General features: G+C 47.1%; 1 non-coding gene across 1 annotated transcript; it reads right to left on the minus strand.

Annotated features, from left to right (window-relative positions):
• Positions 1-214: 214 nt before the first annotated feature.
• On the minus strand, positions 215-288 carry TRNAP-CGG (transfer RNA proline (anticodon CGG)). Its single transcript has one exon. It is a non-coding gene; the product is annotated as a tRNA-Pro (tRNA).
• Positions 289-7,310: the final 7,022 nt, after the last annotated feature.

Raw genomic sequence — 7,310 nt, forward strand, 5'->3', positions numbered from 1 at the left:
CTCGTTAAGCTATTAGCAGACAGGTTAAAGGAAATGAGGGGCCCGTTTGACAAATTTATGAAGGGAGCCAACAGTCACCGAAACCAAGGTGCATAGGGAAACGTTAATTTTATTATTTTTTTTTAATGTGTTATGCTTATCAGGGGGAGAATAATACTTAGATTAATAAATTGCTTAAAGAAAATTACTTATAAAGCAGCAGAAAAAACAACCATGCCGCCGGTGGGATCCGAACCCACGACCTCCGAATACCGCGTCCGGTGCTCTTACCAACTGAGCTACGGCGACGGCTGTCCAATCTGCTGCTCTCGTGGGTATTTATGTTTACTGCGTGTGAGCGAGCCTTGAGAGTGTTCACCAGCGCCACCCTCGACCATAGCGGCGGACGTAGCACGTCCTGTAATACCGCCAGCGTGACGTAGAACGTCATCTAACGGAGAGGGCGGAAACTGTGCGAGAGCCCTCTTATGCTACCTATGGCATCAAGACTGCCAGAACCGAGACCCTCGTTAAGCTATTAGCAGACAGGTTAAAGGAAATGAGGGGCCCGTTTGACAAATTTATGAAGGGAGCCAACAGTCACCGAAACCAAGGTGCATAGGGAAACGTTAATTTTATTATTATTTTTTTTAATGTGTTATGCTTATCAGAGGGAGAATAATACTTAGATTAATAAATTGCTTAAAGAAAATTACTTATAAAGCAGCAGAAAAAACAACCATGCCGCCGGTGGGATCCGAACCCACGACCTCCGAATATCGCGTCCGGTGCTCTTCCCAACTGAGCTATGGCGACGGCTGTCCAATCTGCTGCTCTCGTGGGTATTTATGTTTACTGCGTGTGAGCGAGCCTTGAGAGTGTTCACCAGCGCCACCCTCGACCATAGCGGCGGACGTAGCACGTCCTGTAATACCGCCAGCGTGACGTAGAACGTCATCTAACGGAGAGGGCGGAAACTGTGCGAGAGCCCTCTTATGCTACCTATGGCATCAAGACTGCCAGAACCGAGACCCTCGTTAAGCTATTAGCAGACAGGTTAAAGGAAATGAGGGGCCCGTTTGACAAATTTATGAAGGGAGCCAACAGTCACCGAAACCAAGGTGCATAGGGAAACGTTAATTTTATTATTATTTTTTTTTTAATGTGTTATGCTTATCAGGGGGAGAATAATACTTAGATTAATAAATTGCTTAAAGAAAATACTTATAAAGCAGCAGAAAAAACAACCATGCCGCCGGTGGGATCCGAACCCACGACCTCCGAATATCGCGTCCGGTGCTCTTACCAACTGAGCTACGGCGACGGCTGTCCAATCTGCTGCTCTCGTGGGTATTTATGTTTACTGCGTGTGAGCGAGCCTTGAGAGTGTTCACCAGCGCCACCCTCGACCATAGCGGCGGACGTAGCACGTCCTGTAATACCGCCAGCGTGACGTAGAACGTCATCTAACGGAGAGGGCGGAAACTCTGCGAGAGCCCTCTTATGCTACCTATGGCATCAAGACTGCCAGAACCGAGACCCTCGTTAAGCTATTAGCAGACAGGTTAAAGGAAATGAGGGGCCCGTTTGACAAATTTATGAAGGGAGCCAACAGTCACCGAAACCAAGGTGCATAGGGAAACGTTAATTTTATTATTATTTTTTTTTTAATGTGTTATGCTTATCAGGGGGAGAATAATACTTAGATTAATAAATTGCTTAAAGAAAATACTTATAAAGCAGCAGAAAAAACAACCATGCCGCCGGTGGGATCCGAACCCACGACCTCCGAATATCGCGTCCGGTGCTCTTACCAACTGAGCTACGGCGACGGCTGTCCAATCTGCTGCTCTCGTGGGTATTTATGTTTACTGCGTGTGAGCGAGCCTTGAGAGTGTTCACCAGCGCCACCCTCGACCATAGCGGCGGACGTAGCACGTCCTGTAATACCGCCAGCGTGACGTAGAACGTCATCTAACGGAGAGGGCGGAAACTCTGCGAGAGCCCTCTTATGCTACCTATGGCATCAAGACTGCCAGAACCGAGACCCTCGTTAAGCTATTAGCAGACAGGTTAAAGGAAATGAGGGGCCCGTTTGACAAATTTATGAAGGGAGCCAACAGTCACCGAAACCAAGGTGCATAGGGAAACGTTAATTTTATTATTATTTTTTTTTTATGTGGTATGCTTATCAGGGGGAGAATAATACTTAGATTAATAAATTGCCTAAAGAAAATTACTTATAAAGCAGCAGAAAAAACAACCATGCCGCCGGTGGGATCCGAACCCACGACCTCCGAATATCGCGTCCGGTGCTCTTACCAACTGAGCTACGGCGACGGCTGTCCAATCTGCTGCTCTCGTGGGTATTTATGTTTACTGCGTGTGAGCGAGCCTTGAGAGTGTTCACCAGCGCCACCCTCGACCATAGCGGCGGACGTAGCACGTCCTGTAATACCGCCAGCGTGACGTAGAACGTCATCTAACGGAGAGGGCGGAAACTGTGCGAGAGCCCTCTTATGCTACCTATGGCATCAAGACTGCCAGAACCGAGACCCTCGTTAAGCTATTAGCAGACAGGTTAAAGGAAATGAGGGGCCCGTTTGACAAATTTATGAAGGGAGCCAACAGTCACCGAAACCAAGGTGCATAGGGAAACGTTAATTTTATTATTATTTTTTTTTATGTGTTATGCTTATCAGGGGGAGAATAATACTTAGATTAATAAATTGCCTAAAGAAAATTACTTATAAAGCAGCAGAAAAAACAACCATGCCGCCGGTGGGATCCGAACCCACGACCTCCGAATATCGCGTCCGGTGCTCTTACCAACTGAGCTACGGCGACGGCTGTCCAATCTGCTGCTCTCGTGGGTATTTATGTTTACTGCGTGTGAGCGAGCCTTGAGAGTGTTCACCAGCGCCACCCTCGACCATAGCGGCGGACGTAGCACGTCCTGTAATACCGCCAGCGTGACGTAGAACGTCATCTAACGGAGAGGGCAGAAACTGTGCGAGAGCCCTCTTATGCTACCTATGGCATCAAGACTGCCAGAACCGAGACCCTCGTTAAGCTATTAGCAGACAGGTTAAAGGAAATGAGGGGCCCGTTTGACAAATTTATGAAGGGAGCCAACAGTCACCGAAACCAAGGTGCATAGGGAAACGTTAATTTTATTATTATTTTTTTTAATGTGTTATGCTTATCAGGGGGAGAATAATACTTAGATTAATAAATTGCTTAAAGAAAATTACTTATAAAGCAGCAGAAAAAACAACCATGCCGCCGGTGGGATCCGAACCCACGACCTCCGAATATCGCGTCCGGTGCTCTTACCAACTGAGCTACGGCGACGGCTGTCCAATTTGCTGCTCTCGTGGGTATTTATGTTTACTGCGTGTGAGCGAGCCTTGAGAGTGTTCACCAGCGCCACCCTCTACCATAGCGGCGGACGTAGCACGTCCTGTAATACCGCCAGCGTGACGTAGAACGTCATCTAACGGAGAGGGCGGAAACTGTGCGAGAGCCCTCTTATGCTACCTATGGCATCAAGACTGCCAGAACCGAGACCCTCGTTAAGCTATTAGCAGACAGGTTAAAGGAAATGAGGGGCCCGTTTGACAAATTTATGAAGGGAGCCAACAGTCACCGAAACCAAGGTGCATAGGGAAACGTTAATTTTATTATTATTTTTTTTAATGTGTTATGCTTATCAGGGGGAGAATAATACTTAGATTAATAAATTGCTTAAAGAAAATTACTTATAAAGCAGCAGAAAAAACAACCATGCCGCCGGTGGGATCCGAACCCACGACCTCCGAATATCGCGTCCGGTGCTCTTACCAACTGAGCTACGGCGACGGCTGTCCAATCTGCTGCTCTCGTGGGTATTTATGTTTACTGCGTGTGAGCGAGCCTTGAGAGTGTTCACCAGCGCCACCCTCGGCGGCATGGTTGTTTTTTCTGCTGCTTTATAAGTAATTTTCTTTAAGCAATTTATTAATCTAAGTATTATTCTCCCCCTGATAAGCATAACACATTAAAAAAATAATAATAATAAAATTAACGTTTCCCTATGCACCTTGGTTTCGGTGACTGTTGGCTCCCTTCATAAATTTGTCAAACGGGCCCCTCATTTCCTTTAACCTGTCTGCTAATAGCTTAACGAGGGTCTCGGTTCTGGCAGTCTTGATGCCATAGGTAGCATAAGAGGGCTCTCGCACAGTTTCCGCCCTCTCCGTTAGATGACGTTCTACGTCACGCTGGCGGTATTACAGGACGTGCTACGTCCGCCGCTATGGTCGAGGGTGGCGCTGGTGAACACTCTCAAGGCTCGCTCACACGCAGTAAACATAAATACCCACGAGAGCAGCAGATTGGACAGCCGTCGCCGTAGCTCAGTTGGTAAGAGCACCGGACGCGATATTCGGAGGTCGTGGGTTCGGATCCCACCGGCGGCATGGTTGTTTTTTCTGCTGCTTTATAAGTAATTTTCTTTAAGCAATTTATTATTCTAAGTATTATTCTCCCCCTGATAAGCATAACACATTAAAAAAATAATAATAATAAAATTAACGTTTCCCTATGCACCTTGGTTTCGGTGACTGTTGGCTCCCTTCATAAATATATATATATATATATATATATATATATATATATATATATATATATATATATATATATATATATATATATATATATATATATATATATATATATATATATATATATGTAGACACGGTAAGAGAAATGAAGGGCTTGTTTGACAAACATGAAGGAAGCCAACAGTCACCGAATATCTGCAGGCACCGGATGCTATTTTCGGAAGTCGTCGGTTCGGATACCACCGGCGGCATGTTTTTTTCTGATACTGTGTAAGTAGTTTTCTTTAAGCGACAGATTAATCGAAGTGTTATTCTCAGCACTACATATAAAACTAGACAGAAACATTCCCCGATGCACACACACACACACACACACACACACACACACACACACACACACACACACACACACACACACACACACACACACACACACACACACACACACACACACACACACGCACGCGCACGCACACGCACACACACACACACACACACACACACACACACACACACACACACACACACACACACACACGCGCGCGCGCGCGCACACATGATACGATTTCTGGGGCACAGCCCGTTTAGGCTGCATTTGGAGATGTCCGGAGGCATTTCAAAGATAACTAGCCACCGCATTAAAGTTTGCAGAACCTGTCTTATTCGCAAAAAAATCCGTACGTGTCATCTGTGAATCCCAAAGAATGGAACTGAAGCGGAAGTTGTCGCCAATTAAGGGTCTGCTGGTACGTGTACTTGAAGTACTGGTTACCTGTCACACAGTTCGCAGTAAAAGACAAAATTTAAGTCATTGCTGCTTCGATGCTGGGCACATTGCTCTAAGCGCGCCGCGATTATGTCGCAATAGGGACTTGTATGTTGTCACCTTTTGTGGCGATTCCGCGAAGTCCGAGCTTCTGCATATATACTCTTTGCTTCGCCAAAGTCGTCCACTGTTTCTTGACATTTTTTTACCTCAAAGATAAGCTGTTTTACCATAGGCAAACGTCAACGTACAGAACACTCATGCGCCACATAGCTTGTTGAGCGCGTGTTGTATGCGCTTGTTCGTGTCATACTTTCGTATTTCTTCCCGCCTTTAGTGCGCCCTCAGCAAAAATTAAAAATGAAAGACTCATATTAACGCTAGAGTACATTGCGGATCGCTGGGAACCGACGCTGGCAACCCTTGTCCACCATATCCACAAGGGCTACAGCAAACAAAATTGCGAAAATCAATTTTGAAATAGCTTTCTTAGTATTTTGACAGAATGGAAACAATCAGCATTGGAACGACACCTAAGAAAGACCACATTTAGGCGCCGAATGGCAGAAAATGTTCATTCTGCATTTTATGGGCAGTCCAATACAACCATAGGTATACGAGTAACCCACGAATTAGATATAACGATGGAATGCGAATGCGGCAAACGCGATACGCTACAGGTATATGATATTGTATTTGGAATGGTGTTCCGGCCATCATCGTTATTTCAAAGAGACAGGTGCACCAGGCAGTCCCGAAAGGAAGATGAAGACGAGCACGACGTGAGGCACGTACACGCGCCGTACCTAAATGGTCACCAATGCCCTTATGTACGCTTTCCTTGACGCAGCCGGTGCTGTAGCTTGGCCTTCGTTCGCTCCTGAGGTTCGGCATCCTGATGGCAGCTGCCCCGACTAAGCCGACGACGCCCTTTGTGCCATCGGACGAGGAACTGGCTGTTTACCGGGACCCTCGGTGCCACCGCTGCTTCTACGCGGCAGTCATGACGCCTCCAACTTTACAGCTGTACAACTTCAAAGGCGCCCCCAATGCCCGCCCCCTGACATCCATATGTGGTCTGTTGTGCAGCTGGGGCAAGCAGAGGGCGCAGCGCCCTCCTCCGCGCCTTCATCGCGGTCCATCATCATCGAGCCTGACAAACGCGTAAGTACGGGGCTGTGCTTTAATTGTTACAGTGCGGCGGTTAATGGGCTGTTTGGAGGATAAGCGGCTGCGATGCCTTCCTCCTCGTTCTTCCACGGTTACATCACACTGCCACCGATGCTCTACCCAGAAACGGGCCGTTAACAGGATCCCGGGTGTCTTCCTCAAAACGCGTCCTTACGGCAGGACGGGTGGAGTGGTCGCGTAATCCGTGCACCACCGGGGGGCACCAAACCGTTTTGGTGGCTGTCCGCTCTGCTGTGCGCCGCCACAGCGAGGACATGCTGCAGCGAGTAATGTGCACGGTCCTTGTGTGAGCATGTCAGAAAACACCCCTCGACAACTGCGCTGAATTTGGCGTTGCCGAATATCGTAATAGCCCTTTGAGTTATTTTACTGGCACAAACAATGTGCTGAATGTAGTTAACACGGGCATGTGGGCTATAGTTGGTGACTGACCGCACAAAAAAAAACTTGGAAAAAGGCGGGGAGAAACGGGCGGGAGAAGAGACGTAGCCATAACGCTCTCCAATGAAGCGCACACGTGGTCCGTGGGGCAGATGGTTCCAAGTTCAAGTTTGCTCCTTGTCTCGTCCTTTCTTCTGGGCTCGGTCCACGATTATTTGCGGAGCCGCAATATGCATGGCACTCAAAACAAATTACTCTGGCCCATAATTAGTACTGGAGAACATAGATACAATGTACGATGTCTCAAGAAGAGTGAGTAACCAGTATTAGTACTGCAGAACATAGAACTGATGTACGATGTTTCAAGAAGAGTCAGTAGAATTTTATTG

This window comes from Amblyomma americanum, chromosome 3 (assembly GCF_052857255.1).
Source record: "Amblyomma americanum isolate KBUSLIRL-KWMA chromosome 3, ASM5285725v1, whole genome shotgun sequence".
In the NCBI taxonomy this organism is placed as follows: domain Eukaryota; kingdom Metazoa; phylum Arthropoda; class Arachnida; order Ixodida; family Ixodidae; genus Amblyomma; species Amblyomma americanum.